Source organism: Myotis lucifugus, unplaced genomic scaffold (assembly GCF_000147115.1).
Source record: "Myotis lucifugus unplaced genomic scaffold, Myoluc2.0 scaffold_260, whole genome shotgun sequence".
Lineage (NCBI taxonomy): Eukaryota > Metazoa > Chordata > Mammalia > Chiroptera > Vespertilionidae > Myotis > Myotis lucifugus.
Window position 1 is genome coordinate 606,111 of NW_005871308.1, and position 18,327 is coordinate 624,437.

The 18,327-nt window shown below is 44.7% G+C and overlaps 1 pseudogene; it reads right to left on the reverse strand.

Moving 5' to 3' along the window:
* Positions 1-11,701: 11,701 nt before the first annotated feature.
* Positions 11,702-14,733, reverse strand: LOC102426320 (annotated as a pseudogene).
* Positions 14,734-18,327: the final 3,594 nt, after the last annotated feature.

The window sequence follows — 18,327 nt, forward strand, 5'->3', positions numbered from 1 at the left end:
AGTTAATCCAAATTTCATAAAGATCAAACATAGGTCAATTTCTTTTTTTGCATTTATGTTTGACAAATAGCAGAAATAATTCTAAAATGACTGTGCATATTAGATGTTAAATTTATTTTATCCTATCTCCTTTCCGTAAGGACACAAAGAAGGGTAACGGTAGGCTAGAAAACTAGAAATGGAACATTAGGTCCAAAGAAAAAGATCAGCCCTAATTGGTTTGGCTCAGTGGATAGAGCGTCGGCCTGCAGACTGAAGGGTCCCAGGTTCGATTCTGGTCAAGGGCATGTACCTTGGTTTCGGGGACATTCCCAGTAGGGGGTGTGCAGGAGGCAGCTGATGGATGTTTCTCTCTCATCGATGTTTCTAATTCTCTATCCCTCTCCCTCCTCTCCGTAAAAAATCAATAAAATATATTTTTAAAAAAAGATCAAAATTATCCTAATAATTTAAAAATGACTGTGACAGCCCTAGCTGGATAGAGCATCCACCTGTGGACTGAAGGGTCATGGGTTGGATTCCACTCAGAGCACATGCCTGGGTTGCGGGATCCAACCCCAGTAGGGGGCGTGCAGGAGGCAGCCAATCAATGATTCTCTCTCTCATCATTGATGTTCCTCTCTTTCTCTCTCCCTCTCCCTTCCTCTCTGAATCCATAAAAATATATTTTAAAGAAGAAATGTTTTTCTTTAAAAAAATACTGTAACTAAATTTGAAATTTAGTTCTCAGTTTCCTGGCTGCAGGGTAAGAATGAAACACTGTACATGTTGATAGATCTTGTCATCCTAAAGGAATCAGTTTATCAGAGGAGACAGACCATGATTTTTTTTCTGTAGCACTAACTTCTAAAAGTAATTTCTCCTGTGACTTTATTAGGAACCAATGAATGATGTTATAAAGCAATCAAGATTTGAACAACATATGCAAAAGCAAAATTCATATGGATATTTCTTGTTATCCTAGCTAATAATAGACAAACATGGTAATTGACCGTACCTTCGCTACGCCTCCCATTGGCTAATCAGTGTGAATGCAAATTAACCACCAACAAAGATGGCGGCTAATTTGCATACTGCGGGCAGATCCCGCTGCACCGCCCCTCCGGGGGCTGGTGGCAGCGTGATCCCCAGCCGCTGGCCGCCCCAGCCGCTGGCTGCCCCAGCAGGAGATCCTGGCCTGCCATATGCAGGTGGGGGCGGGCGGGGTGGGCGGCCAGCACCCTGAGCAGGGCGGGGGTGGTGGGGCGGGTGTAGCGCAATCTTGAGCCTCCGCCCCGCCCCAGCGGGTCCGGGCCTGCCATGTGCAGCCCAGGGCGGGTCGCAGGGCGATCCCAGCCTTGCCTTTTTTGGGCAAGGGTGGGCAGGGTTGGCCGCAGCGAATTCCCCACCTCCCCCCTGCCCCAGCCCCGGTTCCGACCCTCCCGTGTTTTGGGCGGGGTGGGCGGGGTGGGCGGCAGCACGTTTTGACTGGCCGCCCGACCCAGCACGGGATCCGGGCCTGCCATCTGCGACCGGGGGAGATGGGGCAGACACCGCGGGATTGAGCGTGCCATCTGCCACCAGGGGAGCGGGCCTAAGCCAGCAGGTGGTTATTCCCCGAGGGGTCCCAGATGTGAGAGGGCACAGGTTGGGCTGAGGGACCCCCCCCCCCCACTGCCAGTGCACAAATTATTGTGCACCAGGCTTCTAGTGTTTAATAAAAGCCAAGGACATAAAAAGCAACCTAGTGGTGGTTATTTTTTTTAAGGGGTTTGTCTAATGTGGTCCGAGAAATTGCTTTCTTGTAGTCAAACTGGTTCAAAGTTAGAGCTTAGAAGGTTTTCATTTTTAATTTTTTAAATATGTTTTCATTGATTTCAGAGAGGAAGGAAGAGGGGGAGAGAGACAGAGAGATAGAAACATCAATGATGAGAATCATTGATCAGCTGCCTCCTGCACACCCTCCACTGAGGATTGAGCCTGCAACCCTGGCATGCGCTGGGACTGACCAGAATCGAACTGTGACCTCCTGGTTGGTGGGTCAATGCTCAACCATTGAGCAACACTGGCCAGGGGAGCTTAGAAGGTCTTCAAAGTATGGCCCCTGGGTCATCATTCTAACTAGCACTTGTAGCTAGGGTTCTGCTAAGTGCTTTGATAGTCATGCTCTTCTCTGTGAGCCTTTAAAAGTCTGAGCATGCCTTGTAATTTTAGTGTTTTAAAACAGGAAGTTATAATTTCTTTATAAATCTGGCTGTTCTTCAAAACCAGAAATTCCTTGAAAATAATATCAAGGCCTCATTCACTTACGTTTCCCCATCCTCCACACAGTGTTTGAGTGCAGTAGGGTTAGGCACAGAAGAAATATTGGTCAAATGAATGAATGGTACTCCGAGTAATTATTTTCAAGATTGTTCTCTCTATCCCTGAAAGCTGATTGTCCACGTTGCTGAATGAGGGTGGATTCAGATGATTCAGAAACCAAGCAAGTAGGTGGCATATCCTGTTTTAAGTCGCAGTTGACAGCAGCCCAGCCAGAGAGATGCCCTTGAGGGAGGCAGATGGGCTGCTTTGAGGGCCACTCACTGTGGTGTCTCCTTATGAAGTCACCACAGTCCAGGTCTGCTTTACTTTGTATATCCAGACACTTGACCAGCCACATACATGCGTACACATACACACATTACTAAGTACCTTTCATGTGCCAGGCATTATACTTTCACGGTTGAGGATACTATGGTAGGAAAAGAGACGTAGTTCTTGCCCTCCTAGGGCTTCCAATCTGTTAGAGATGACAGGCATTTATCAAGTAATCACAACAACAACTATACAACTACAAACTATGACAAGTACTCTGAAGGGGAAAAAACAGGGTATTACAGTGGTTGTCTTACCTGACTCAGAGAGTAATGAAGACTTGAGCTAGGAGCTAACTAAGCAAATAGAGGGTGAGAACATCCCAAGCAGAGGGGATAGCATACCCAAAAGTCAGTGATCTAAGAGACCATAATGTGGTTGAAGAATCAAAAGACATCTAAAGTGGCTGTGTTCCCTGGCTGCTTTGGCTCAGTGGATAGAGCGTCGGCCTGAGGACTGAAGGGTCCCAGGTTCAATTCTGGTCAAGGGCACGTGCCTGGGTTGTGGGCTTGATCCCCAGTAGGGTGCGCAGGCAGCTGATCAATGATTCTCATCATTGATGTTTCAATCTTTCTCTCCCTCTCCCTTCTTCTCTGAAATCAATAAAAATATATTTAAAAAATAAATAAATAAAGTGGCTGTGTTACAGAGCACGAATGTAGAGTCACGGAAGAAAAAAACTGGTGAGGAAGGCAGGAGCCTGATCACTTAATACCCTGTAGGCTGGCAAGAGATTTTTTTACCTTTATCTTAAGAGCAGTGGGAAGCTACTCCAAGAGCTAAGGTGGAAACAAAAGAGCTTAAATATGATCAGATTTACATTTGAAAAGATTCCTGGCTGCTGAATAGAGAACAGGTTGGAGGTGAGCAGGGGTGGGTGGGGATCAGCAAAGAGGTTATTGTATTTGTCCGGATGCATGTCTTGTAGTATGAGTTTTATAATATGACAAGAAACCTCCTACCTCTTAGCACACACAGATTCTTTCACATCACCACCGGTGGGTGTTTTTATGGTAGTTCACCCTATGAAAGCTCAGCAATAGGTCTGAAGTTCTGTCTATTTATGGTGATAGCAGTTGTTTGACCCAGAGACATTGATGAGCTAAAGATGGGTCTGGGAATGAAAGGAAAGAGGGATATCATCTTCCAAAATCTTCCAGGATTCTTTGCCCAAAGTTTCCAAAAGAGTTGTCTATATTTGCTATCTCCTTTTGCCTACCTCCCATCACCTATCAATCACACTGGTCTGATTTCTGCCCCTCCCGTTCCACTAAAACAGGTAAAGTCACCAACGATCTTCAAGCTACGGAGGGAAGTGAACTCACAACAGCAAATTTTAGAAGATGAAATAACAGGTGTCTGGGAGGGTTAGGTATGGGGGTGAGAGAAACGAAAGACTCAGATATGACTCTGAGGCTTCTGGCTTTCTCAGAGCCATTTCTGAGAAAGTTTTCATCAGGCAAGGGCCAGACGAGGGAGGAATATAGGAGCACAGTTTTGAACATATTGAGTTGCGGGTTCCTTTGCAGTGGTTCTCAACCTTCTGCCCTTTAAATACAGTTCCTCATGTTGTGACCCAACCATAAAATTATTTTCGTTGCTACTTCATAACTGTAATGTTGCTACTGTTATGAATCGTAATGTAAATATCTGATATGCAGGATGGTCTTAGGCGACCCCTGTGAAAGGGTCGTTCGACTGCCAAAGGGGTCGCGACCCACAGGTTGAGAACTGCTGCTTGAAAGTATCACTTGGGATTCTCAAATGGTGTGTGTGTGTGTGTGTGTGTGTGTGTGTGTGTGTGTAAATATGTAAGCCTGGAATTCAGGAGAAGTCTGGATTGGAGAAAAAAATTAGGAGAGTGATTGGTGTAGAAATGGTAATTGAAGTTGTATAGGCAGCTAGGATTATCTAAAGTAAGAATTCTTAGTCTTTTTGTGTGTGTGTGCTATAAGTCCCTTCTCTGAATATTTTAAGTGTATAAGATAAAATACATATAATTACAAAGAAAATATCAGTTGTATACACACTCACATATAATATATTAAAAATATATAATATAATAAAATTTCCAGTCTATCAATACCAATTGGATATTCATATGATACTGATAGACTACATGGAAATATACATTAGGATATTCAAATGTATCTGAAACTGTATAATATAAAAGGTAAAAAGAAAAATGATTATTGAGTCTGCTGGTGTGGCTCTGCAGTTGAGCATCAACCTATGAAACTAGGAGGTCACAGGTTCCATTTCCGGTCAGGGCACATGCCTGGGTTGCAGTCTCAGTCCCCAGTAGGGGGTGTAAGGAGGCAGCTGATCAATGATTCTCATCATTGATGTCTATCTCTCTCTTCTTCTCCCTGAAATAATAAAAATATATTTTAAAAAAGCACTATAGAATACAGCAAAAACTACAGTCACAGGAAATTTGATAGCCTTGGTGCCTTCATTATTGAAACTGAAATACTAAAAACAACAACAACAACAAAAACCCCATAAAATTAAAACTCACCTTAAGAAATTAGAAAAAGAATACATAAACTAAAAGAGTAGGAAGAGATTAGTAAAGATAAAGCTGAAAATAAACTAGAACACAAAAAAAATAGTGAAAATGCTTAATAAATCTGAAAACTTTTAAAAAAGAAAGATTTTTAAATTGAATTTTAGAGAGAGAGGAAGGGAGAGGGAGAGAGAAAAACATCAATGTGTGAGAACGATACATCAATTGGCTGCCCTGCATGCCCCTACTGGGGTTTGAGCCTAAAACCCAGGCATGTGCCCTGACCTGGAATTGAACCTGCCACCTTTTGGTGCACAGGATGATGCTCCAACCAACTGAGCCATACTGGCCAGGGCTGAAAGCTTTTTAAAAAGGATAATAAAGAAAAAGACAAAATATTTAAGAGTAGTAATGAGAAAGAAGACAATCATAGATATAGAAGTGATAAGAATTATAAGAAAACTAGAGGCCCAGTGCACAAAATGCATGCACTCGGGGGAGGGTTCCCTCAGCTTGGCCTGTACCCTCTCACAGTCTGGGAGCCCTCGGGGGATGTCTGACTGACGGCGTAGACCCAGGGGGAACAGGCCTAAGCTTTCAGTCGGACATCCTTAGTGCTGCAGCAGAGGCAGGAGAGACTCCTGCCACTGCTGCTGCGCTCATCAGCCGTGAGCCCAGCTTTTGACTGAGCAGCACTCCCCCTGTGGGAGCACACTGACCACCAGGGGGCAGCTCCTGCATTGAGCGTCTGCCCCCTCGTGGTCAGTGTGCATAATAGCAACCGATCATTCCGCCATTGGATCGATTTGCATATTAGCCTTAGCTACACGAATAAAAGAGAAACATGCAAATTGGAGTCACTCCGCTACGCTCACCAGCCAAACAGAGTGACTATGCAAATTAATCCAACAAAGATGGTGGTTAATTTGCATACGCAGGCATGGAGCAAAGACTGAAGGCTCCTGCCGGAGTGAAGACTGAAGACTGAAGACTGAAGAGGCTTGGCTTCTCCGCTGCGGTTCCGGGTGCCGGAGGAAAACTGGTGCCGGCAGCCAGGGGAAGGAAGGCCTATTGCACGAATCTCTTCATGCAACGGGCCTCTAGTATTATATAGGATACTACCTGAAACTTGATGGCAATGCATTTGAAAAGTTAGCAGAAATGGGTAATTTTTAGTTAGATTATAAATATACAGTTAATCAAAGAATAAAAGGAAAACTATAATGTAGCAAAAAAAATCACACTATACAATAAAAGAGATTTGGGAGGTGATTAGAGATCCACCATTTACTAAAAGGATCAGAACCTGATGGTTTTGCAACTAAGATCCCTCTAACCTTTAAAGAACACACATTGTTATTTGATCTGCTAGTTCAAACAAAATTTGGAAAGCTCTTTAATGCATTTTATAAAACTGACATAACTTTAAAAGCAATCTTTAATAAAGATAGTTATAAAAAGGAACTATGGGCCATCTTTGTTAATAAAGAGAGACAAAAATTCCAAATAAAATATTAGCAAATGGAATTCAGCACCCAAGAGTAACACACTGTGACCAAATTGGGTTATTTCAAATATAGGAGGGTGATTAGACTCTCAGGAAATGTATCAGTATAATTCATAAACTCCACAAATCAAAGAAAAGCCTTAAGATCATATCAGTAGATGCTAAAAATAAAAATCTTAGAAGCTAGATGAGGGAATCTAACATACAACATGGTGATTTTATTTATTTATTTATTAATATATTTTCATTGATTTCAGAGAGGAAGGGAGAGGAAGAAAGGTATAGAAACATCAGTGATGAGAGAGAATCATTGATTGGTTGACTTCCACATGCCCCTCACCATGTCCTGACTGGGAATCGAACAGTGACCTTCTGTTCATAGGACAATGCTCAATCATTGAGCCACACTAGCTGGGCTACAACTTGGTGATTTTAGTTAATGATATTGTATTATATAACTGAAATTTGCTAAGAGAGTATATCTTAAGTGTTCTTAGCACACACACACACAAAGGTAACTAAAATTAATGGATGTGTTAATTTGTTAATTAACTTGATTGTGATACTCATTTCATAATGTGTACATATATTAAATTATCACACTGTATTCATTAAAAATCATGTCGCACAACCTAAATAAATACAATTTTTATTTGTCAGTCATACCTCAATACAGCTGAGAAGAAAAAAAAGGCACTTTCTTTGCAAAGTATCTGTGTAAACCTCAGATGCTCAAAACATTTCAGTAAAATTTGAATATGTTTACATCATTTAAAGAGAAAAACATTTAAAAATGAAAGCATCTATTTTTCTTTTGTATCTATTTTTTAAAATGAAAGAAAATGTAGAAGACCATATGTGCAACCTCAGTATAAAGTAGACCAAGACAGCAAACTCAGAAAAGAAAGAAGTACTTGACTTAATGAAACCATTTAGATAATTTTAAAATTGGGGGGTGGAGGGGAGTATGCAATGGAGAGAACACAAAGTTACTATTTTAAAATATATATATTTTTGTTGATTTCAGAGAGGAAGGGAGAAGGAGATAGAAACATCAATGATGAAAGAGGATCATTGATCGGCTGCCTCCTGCACCCCCCATACTGGGGACTGAGCCTGCAAGCTGGGCATGTGCTCTGACTGGGAATCGAATGATGACCTCCTGGTTCACAGGTCGAGGCTCAACCACTGAGCCACACTAGCGGGGCACAAAGTTACTATTTATAACATAAGATGGATTCTTTCAAACTGATAAGAAGGGAACTGACAACCTAATAGAAAAATGGATAAAGGACATGAAGAAGTAATTCACAGAACAAATCCAAACGAACAAGAAATATATGACCCCAGCAATCGTAGCTCAGTGGTTGAACGTCGACCTATGAACCAGGAGGTCACGGTTCCATTCCTAGGCAGGGCGCATGCTCAGGTTGCAGGCTTGATGTGTGTGTCATACAGGAGGCAGCCGATCAATGATTCTCTCTCATCATTTAAGTTTCTATCTCTCTCTCCCTCTCCTTTCCTCTCTGAAATCAATAAAAATGTATTTTTTTAAAAAAGAAGCATATGAGAAATACTCAAGCTCAAAAATAGCCAGGGAATGAAAACTAAAGGAACAATGAGATATCATTTTATACTTATCAGACTGTGAACTTTTAGAAAAATTCAGATAATATTTATTGCTGTGGGATTGCTGGAACGGCATTATTATATACTAGAGGCCCGATGCACGAAATTCGTGCAAGGGGCTTGGCCCTCGCAGCCCCGGCTTTGTCCGGAAGGTTGTCTGGAAGGATGTCCGGAAGGTCGCTTGGCTGTCCGGTCTAATTAGAATATTACGCTTTTATTATTATAGATTGCTGTATATTAGTGCAGCCCTTTCAGAAAGCATTCCAGCAATGTCTATTAAAAATAAAAACATACCCTTTCATCTGTAATCCCACTTCTGGGAAGACACCCAGAAAGCACTGAAATATATTTATATGGGTGTTTATTGCAGCATTGTTCACAGTGGCCAAACGCTGAGATTAAAGAGATCATTCATCATTCAAGCAGTGATCGAATAAAGTATGGTACATCTAAGGCAGCTATTAAAAAGAATGTATCAGAAGTATGCAAATTCACATGGTAGGATTTTTTAGAAGAAACTAAGGTATGGAAAATGTTTGTAATTGACTAAGATTGCACAGCTGCCAAGGGTCAGGATTCAAAAAGTCTAGGTCCAGAGTCTGCCAACTTAGCCACTATTCTTACTACGTGCCTTTTGAAGTGGGGTTGCGTAGAAAGTTGGTAGAAGATGACAAATAAAAGGGAACACAGAACAAAGTGGGAATAATTATCTGGTAGCAACTGTTCCTCACCCTCAAAGACAGTACAGCAGAAACCTCCCTTCAGCTCTCAATACGGTATGAGAACGGTGACTTCTTAGGCCACCAGAGGTCACTCCGGTTTCCTTTGTGGGGTTACAGGCCTGCGGAGTCTTGGCGACAGGTAGCACAGTGCTTTGGGTCTTCTTGCTGTCCTGCCCTGAGCTGCTCCTGCGTCTCCTCTCTGGTGGTGTGGCTCTGCCTGCCTCTGACGCTGGCTGCTGCCGTGCAGCTACTACTATTCCTAAAGATAGGAGGTAATGGAGATCTCTCTTCTCTCTGCCATAAAGCAACGATGTGGGCTGGGAGTCAGCCAGGTGTGGGCTCAAACCCTAGCTCTGTTATTGACCCCTTTGTGTAAACCGAGGAAGGTCACAACCTCTCTGAGCTTAGTTTGCCCACCTGTAAAATGCACCTACATCACAGGTTAACTATCAAAATTAACGGAGATAATGTACCTCAAATGCTTAGCACGGATCTTATTATTTATAAAGTCAGAACGTGTTTCTCAATGCAGGCACTTGTATTCAGCTAGTTTTCCTTTACTTTTCTTCTCGTGGTTGGCTATAAGACTCAATAAAGAAAGAAGTTGGGCAATGAGTTATTAAGGCTTCAGCCTTAAGTAATCCCTTCAGTCTTGTGTTTCCACTGAGACTCCTCAAAGCAAACAAGTCTGATCTCATTGTGCACGTGCTGTTCTTTGGTGGCAGAAGGCTCGCCTTCACCGGGGATCAAGCGCTGGAGGCAACCAATCCATGTGTCTCTCTCGCATCGATGCATATCTCTCTCTGTCTCTCCCTCTCCCTTCCACTCTCTCTAAAAAACCAATGGGAAAATATCCTTCTGGAGGATTAACAACAACAACAACAACAAACCCCCAAAGAATGTGTAAGAATGAAATGAAGTTCTCCTTGTTGTCAGGTTGTCCTTGCCTGGTGTTAGGTTCTCCAGGATGCTGCTCTCACTGCTATGAAGAGCATATTGGGGAGAAAACAAACAAAAAACAGTGCACATTTTATGTTCCATGTATGTGAAACAAAGAGGAAGGGGAATATATATATACATATGCATACATTATCTTTGGGTTAATAAATAGGAAAGTGGTAAAAGTCAATGATTCTTGGGAGGAAAACAGGGATTGGAGGACAGAGGCGGATAAAAGATTTACTTTTCATTGTGTGCTGGTGATGGTGTTTGCAACTTTTTTACCAAGTGAATGTATTGCCTATTAAAAATATTTTTTAAAAATGTAGCATTCAGAGATGGAATAAGATGACATGGGTAGTACAGGAGGCAGAAAGCTTGCTCACCATGTGCACCCTCCTGTCCTGCCTCCCTGCACTCCCTAGTTGAGCTTTCCAGCCAAAACCACATTTCCTAGACCTCCTGCACGTATGTCTCCACATGTGTTTTCAGCTCCCCAGTGAGTTACGGGCCTTGCATCAGGAACTGAGCTAAGTGGGGGAGAAATGAGGCAGCATGTGAGGATTTGGGATGTCAAGGTTTCAGCACTGAAAGCTCTGTCTCTCCCTCCCTCTTCCACTCGCTCTAAAAATCAATGGGAAAATATCCTTCTGTGAGGACTAACCACAACAACAACAGTGGCTTCCTGTTCCCCAGATCTTGGCCAAGGTGGTGTGTTCTTGGAGCCAATAGTCTGGATAATGGCTCCCTAATTTCCCAGAGGTAAGTCTTCCTGATGCTAGCCTGTGCCTGACTAGAATCAACCCTTATTCAGTCGCCAGCCTAAGAAGAGGTCACTACAATTGGTGAGACTGGTTTGCAGAAGGCGCTCCGAGGTATACTGGCACCAGTATACTGGCAGGGGTGGTCCTGAAGGTTAAGGGTATAGTGGACACTGGATATTTCTTTTGGGCCCTCAGCATTGGAACTCCCCCCTCCCCCACGCCCCCACCCCCCCACAGTCCTGTGTTTCTCGAATTCCCTCGGGTTATGAATCTGAGATAAAGGGCCTATCATCCTCTACGAAGCTGGCAGTGCTAAATACTTCCTTTCTCATTTTGTTGCTGGGGCATCAGCATGTGGACTGGGCTCTGCCTGCCAGACACACCTGCCTCAGAGCTACCTAGACAGACTGGTTTCAGGAAGATCAGTTCCGGGAAAAGCAGTGGCTGCAGGGGTGGTGATCGGGCCAGTATTCAATGCTAGTGAATACCAGGGCCATTGACGCAAGCTGCGGGTCTAGAGCTTCACAGCCGTGGCAGTGATGCCCTGATCACCAGACCCGGTCAGCAACTTGATGCTGGCTGTTTGTCACTGTGCAGCTCAGAATATGGTTCTTGTCGTCAGTTCTCCCGTTGATGCTATGAGCTAGTTAACATTTTTTTTTAATAAATATTTTTTTATTAAAAAAGAAACTCTCTGGTAGCTATTTAAGCAAGAGTTGGGAGTAGAAGGGACTGGAAGATGTCAATGGATTAAGGACACCACGTACCTGAGTCTTCAAGAGTCAGTAGTGTTGGGGCCTGAACAATGAACTGGTGCAACAGGGTGGTTTGGCACACCGTTAGACTCAATGGGGGGTTTTGTTTGTTTGTTTTTTAGCTGGAACAGGTATACTAAGGTTCCAGGCTCCCTGCAAGGATCTCGGTTGGAAAAAAGCAGAGGCCCTGAAGGGAAAGAAAGAAAGAAGCCTACTTTCCAAAGCATACTTTTTATTACTGTACAAAAAGCACACCCGCCCCTCCTTTGTTCTCCCCCACCCAGCCCCCAGGGAGCTGTACATGGTGTACAGGACTGCGTGACCCACAGCTGCCGCTGCACATCCTGTCCACAGGCTGAGCTCTGCCCCAGGTCCTTTCAAGTGTCTAGGTTGCCAGGCTGGGGCAACGGAGTCCCAGCTCACAATACTCCTGGGCAGAGCTGGGCTTAGCGTAGGAGCGGGGCGCACCATACCTAGCTTTGCCCTCAGTCCCAGGACAGGAGCCAGAGAGCAGTGCACCTCCCAAGAGGACCAGAGCAGACCCTGCCCAGCCGATGAAGATGGCAGGACCAAACTCGTACTTGGTATTCATGGGGACCAAAGGGTTATAAAAGTCTGTGATAATCTTATGGCCGTACCAGGAGCAAGCTATCACCGGCCACGATGAAAATGATGCCTCCGGTCATGGCTATACGGGCCTTTTTCACTTGGTTGTCTCCCCCACAGCGTGTGCACTTCATGCCCATCGTGGCCACGAACATGGCCATGAAGCCCAGCACGAGGGACACCACCATGAGCGCTCCGGTGGCCTGGAAGGCCGCTGCGAGGAAAGGGAAGGAGGCCTTTCGTTACTGGGAGGCAGCAACCTTCGGATCACCCCAGCCTTCGAGCCAGTGGCTGCCCAAGCTAACATATTTTTAATGATTTTTTTTTTTTCCTGCTTAAAACACCCAGGTTTGCCCTAACCGGTTTGGCTCAGTGGATAGAGCGTCAGCCTGCGGACTGAAAGGTCCCAGGTCCCTGGCCAAGGGCATGTACCATGGTTGCAGGCACATCCCCAGTAGGGGGTGTGTGGGAGGCAGCTGATTGATGTTTCTCTCTCATCGATGTTTCTAACTCTCTATCCCTCTCCCTTCCTCTCTGTAAAAAAATCAATAAAATATATTAAAAAAACAAAACACCCAGGTTTGATTTTTGTTGCAGTTAAGAATCCTGGTGGATATATATAAAGGAGACAAATCCTCCCACTTGGGTAGGGTTTTTGCCAGCAAGATTTGCAGTTTAAGAAACACACTTCGCATTGACAACGTATGGCAGCAAGTGATAGCGTAGATTCACTGGTGCTATCATGCCTTCTACTTGCATTAATCAGGTTCTCCAGATGTACTAGTACACATACATGTATATGACAGTTTGGCTCAAGCTGAAAAGTCCCACAACCTGCTGTCTATGAACTGGAGACTCAGGAAGCCTGGCAGTGTAATTCAGTCCAAGTCCAAAGGCCTTAGAACCAGGGTTGCTGATTAAATCCCAGCCGGAGGCCAGAGAAGACCAGGTGAGACGTCCCAGCTCAAGCTGGCAGGAAGCAAAAGGGATGAATTCCTTCCTCCTCCACCTTTTGTCCCATTCAGGCCCTCTAGGGATTTGATGAGGGGTACTCACATTGGGGAAGGAATCTACTTTACTGATAACTTTATCCTTGGTGTACTTTCAAATTCCCTCCTTAATTTATCTCAGTGTGAAACATAATGACATTATATTTGACATTGGATAATAACCATGTCTATGATCTTTATGGATATGATTCTGCAGTTGGTTGCTTCTACTTGTTATGATTTGTTTTCCCTATGAGTCATGTTGCTTGCAACTTTGTGGGAAATCTTGGTGGCATGGGTTGAATTGCATGCTTCGAGAGAGAGTTTGGGTTTGTTTCTTCCAGGTGCCTATGGATCAGTGATGGCGAACCTTTTGAGCTCGGCGTGTCAGCATTTTGGAAAACCCTAACTTAACTCTGGTGCCGTGTCACATATAGAAATTTTTTGATATTTGCAACCATAGTAAAACAAAGACTTATATTTTTGATATTTATTTTATATATTTAGATGCCATTTAACAAAAAAAAATCAACTAAAAAAATGAGTTTGCGTGTCACCTCTGACACGCGTGTCACAGGTTCGCCATCACTGCTATAGATCCTAATGCTCCAGAAACGCTTTACATTTTCATCTTGGAGTACATTGGGCAACACAGGACAGTGAGGTTGTCGCTAGGTAAATACATATGAGTGGAGGGGTCTGGTGGAGAATTCTCAGGAGAGGCAGTATTTTGTTTGTTTATTTTTTGCTTTACTCTGACCCAAGGCTAAGACAAGACAGACCCACACCCCCACTATCTCCCTAGGTTGGCAGGCTTTTTTTTTCCTTTTTTTAAAAAGTTTATCTACTGTTCACTGAGGATATTAGTGGGTTGAGGCTTGGGGAGGCTAAGAGTCCTCCTCTGATTTGACTGTGTGCTCTGTCAGGCGCAGGTTCCCTCACCTCCACGGCTCAGGAAAACACTGGTACTAGGTCACCAGGGATCCAGGGATGCCCCCAGGGCAAGTAGGGCTCTCACAATTGCTTACTTGTGTTTTCTCCTATGGATTCCTTACATACCAGTCAAGGTCAGACATGCATTAAAAAAGATTATCTTCACATTTCATTGAGTTAATTTTTTAAAATTAAATTTTTTTTTATTGATGAGAGAGAGAGAGAGAGAGAGAGAGAGAGAGAGAGAGAGAGAGAAACATCTATCTGTTGTTCCACTTATATATGCATTCATTGGTTGTGGCTTGGAAGTGCCCTGAGCGGGGGATTGAACATGCAACCTTGGCGTATTAGGACGATGTTCTAACCAACTGAGCTACCCAGCCAGGACCTTTTTTTTTTTTTTTTAAGTTCAGCTATACTAGCTTTTCTGTGGATAGTTAGTATGTCTTTTTTCATAAACAGAATATCTTTTTGAAAATTCACATTTCAAATATATATAATGCTAAATCTGAGGAAAAAAGCTAATTTATTGAGATACATTTTCAGTGCATCTAACACATTTTGGAGAGAACTCAGCCACCCATTCATTTTTTGTTATTCATTTGTTTATTGTTTGAACATGTATCTGGATTCTCTGTGGGGTGGGAGCGGGAGAGGAGAAACATACAATTTCTGCTCTTCCAGGGAACAATTTCTGCTCTTCTCAGGGTTATTTGTTTCCTCCTTCCTGGTATGGGGTATCCGCCCAGCACTTGGAGCGCCATGTTCAGCACTTGGGGAACATGCTCGAGGAAATCTGGAATATACAATGAGGAACTTGACGCAGCCTACATTATATTGCTGCCTATTGACTGGCCTGACGCCCGGGGCTTTGGAACTGACTCACTGGTCACAGTCACTCTGCACACCTCCCGTGATTCATCTATACTTTCACCACCCACCATGGACCGGGATTCAGACCAGGAGCTTGGCGGCCAAAAGCTACAGAAACTCGTCCTGACACCTGCTGGTGGTTAGAGAGCCTTCACCTGCGGAAGGAGGGAACTTTGTCTACGCTTCCCACTTTGAAAGCTCAACAAACATTTACTGTTTCACACTTTGTTTCTGATTTTGGAAATAATTGTATGGATACAAAGATGAAACAGAGGAAGTTACTGCTCTGGAGGAACTTATAATATCAGGGCATGCCCTTTCGCAGGGGAAGGGAAAGGGACGTACTGATGATTTAAATACATTGGGTAGGTGTTATGATGTGTGGGAAATAATAGGAAGTACGTACTGGTCTCTGCCCCTAGTTCCTGGTGCAGAGCTCCCAAAACGCTTGTAATTTCTCACGTGGCAAGAGCACTAGGAGCATCTTGTGTTCTAAGGAGGCAACTCTGGAGGGCTCCTGGCGGGCTCCTGGCTGGGCACTGGTCAGCAGAAAGACCAAGCCATGATTCGAGTTTGGAATTTTCAGCCCCACCCCCAGCTCTCTTGGGAGGTCATGCCTACGTGAAGAAGCCTCCGTAAAGTCCCAGTCATGGGGTTTGGAGAGCTCCCAGGTGCACACACCCACATGGTGGGAGGGTGACACACCCCACTCCACAGGGACAGACGCTCCTGTGCTTGGGACCCTCCCAGACTTCTGCCTGTTCATCTGTATCCTTTATCGTATCATTTAATAAACTGGTAAACGGGTGACCCTGAGGTCCCTGGGCAACTCTAGCAAATTAACCGAACCCTGAGGGGAACATGGGAACCTCTGATTTGCACTCAAGTTGGACAGAAGTGGAGAGAGAGGAAGGGAGAGGGACAGAGAGATAGAAACATTGATAGGACCATTGTCGGCTGCCTCCTGCATGCCCCCCACTGGGTTCCGAGCCTGCAACCTAGGCATGTACCTTGACTGGGAATCGAACCAGTGACCTCTTGGTTCATGTGTGGACACAACCACTGAGCCACACCGGCCAGGGAAGTTTTTAGGGAAGGGAAATGAATTGGCCCTGAGGCAAATGTCCTTCTTCTCTGGTCCAATCACTGTGACCAACGCTGCTCACAGAATACATAGGTGACAGCCAAAGTCCCGAGGGGTGTGTGTGTGGTGGGAGGAGCTGTTCTCAGAGGAACGGGGCTATGGTAAGCTGAAAGGGTACCTGGTCCTTGTCTTTCTGTGGCACCCAAACCTGAATCACACCTACCACCCTTCAGTGCTCTTTGAGCAGCTAAGAGGGGCCGGAGAAAAAAAGCCACACAAACATTTGTAGAAATTTTAATGGAAACATCCAAATCTGAAAAGACCCCTGAAGCCTCATGGTGGGTGGGGAGGGGGGTGTTAGGTGGGGGTAGCATTGCAGAGAGGACTGACTGGCTGGCCCTAGAGAAGCTTGACCTTGGGGAAGTCACCGCAGACCAGGGGCAGGCTCTGAATTTTGCAAGCTTAGAAACATGAGCTGGTCGATATCTCAGAACCAATGTGATTTGTGGGAACCGATTCACATGGATGAGCTTCACGAGCCACTGAGGTAGAGTTCCTAAATAAGGATTTCTTAATTTACAGAAAATATTCCCATCAGCCCTCCTCAGATCTGTTTTGCAAATACCTTTTTTTTCCCGTTTGAGACATAGTTTAATAATTATTTTAAAATTCACTCTAAGATAAACATTCTTCGCTTTTTCTTTGTCTGATGTTTCCTCCTGATTCCGTTCCCATCACACTTTCCGAATGGGAATGCCCCTGAGGAGACGGCATGTCCTTCTCCAGGCCACACCTCGGGGGCACATGTCCGATGTCCATCGCCCTTATTGGGATTCGTTTTCCTCACCCAGTCCGGGTGGTGTTTGGTTTCTCCACTCTGTAACTACCACTTCCCCCTACATTTACTGGGTCCTCAGACTTGCTTTTGGAACCAGCATTTTAGATTTTTTGCCACGTCCCCGGCAAGGTGAGGAACCACTCCAGGACTTGCAACACTGCACATAATTGCTACTTCCCGTGAAGGGCGCGTTCATAATTGTAAATACCTTTTGGAACCGCACCTCAAGGCTACACTCTGTGCCGGGTGCTGGGGACACACAGACAATAGGACACAGCTGTTGTTCTCTAAGAGCTCCCTAACTTACGTGTGTCAGGTGTGGGCAGACACCTTCACTTTCTGAAATTACACAGCTTAGGGAGTCAAATCACATGAGGAAGCACCTTGTTGCGGATAAAATAAGAACAAGGGAGGTTGGCTGGAGGGTGGGAATGGTCGGTTGTATCTCTGACAGCCTGGGTCCAGGTGGATAGCAGGTAACAATGAGGTTATTGGTGTGGTTATTTACCTTGCAGGCCTCAGCGATCTAGCTGAAATTCTGTGTCGCTCGTAAAAAACCATTCTGTAACTCTCCAGTACCTATAGGATAAAGCCCAAGTCCTTTAGCAAAGCTCACAAAGCCCTCCCGATTCAGACTTCTAATAGTTCCTGCCAGAGTCTGTCCAGGTGCCTGGCCTGTTCAGTCTGCGCATGCTTCTCTTCCCCCTTACAGCTTCGGAGAACTCCTATTCATCCTTCAAAACCCACCTTGTTATCTCCTCTAAGAGCTTTCCCAGAACCTCCCACAAGGGATGAACCTCTGGATTCCTGATGCCTGGATGTGGGGCAGCATCTACACAAATACTTCATTCTTCTCTTCCTAGCAGAGCAGCAATTTTCAACCTGTGTGCTCCCAGAATTTGTACAACTTGCAGTACTTAATTATTTAGTCAGGGGCACTGACCTCTTTTCCCTTTGATTGTCAAATTAAAGCAACAACCAACCAACCAACACAACAATAGCCATCCGAAGTGAATGAATCAAAATTATATCTATTTTTTTTTTGCTAGGTCAGCAACAAATAGACTTTTCGGTGTGCCGAAGAATTTTAGTATTTAGTTATGTGTGCCAGGAGATGAGAAAGGTTGAAAAATCACTGTATAGATCACCATGTTAATCCACCTCTTTCTTCATCCTAGGGCTTAGCACAGGTGAGTTATTCTCAAAATGCACTGAATGAATAATCAGAAACTGGCAGACATTTCACCAGCGCCCAAGGTACAACCAGTTTAGTGGGGAGTGCCTGGGGCTTGTGACTAAACCCCCGCTGAGAGTCATCAGGTCACCCACCCGGGACGCCCTGCCAGGCCTGGCTTTCCTCCGGGGCAGGGACACAGCAGTGGAGACCACCTGGCTAAGGTCTTCCCCTGGAGAGCTGAGAACGGAAGGCAGGAGGACAGGGCTGGGAGGACTGGAGTTCAGGGTCAGGGCCACGGAGAAGGAGCGGAGAGGCTGGCACGGTCCCTGGCTCGGTCCCAGGCAGGCGAGGGGGAGGACTCATTCATCCAGGGCCAGCCCAGGAGT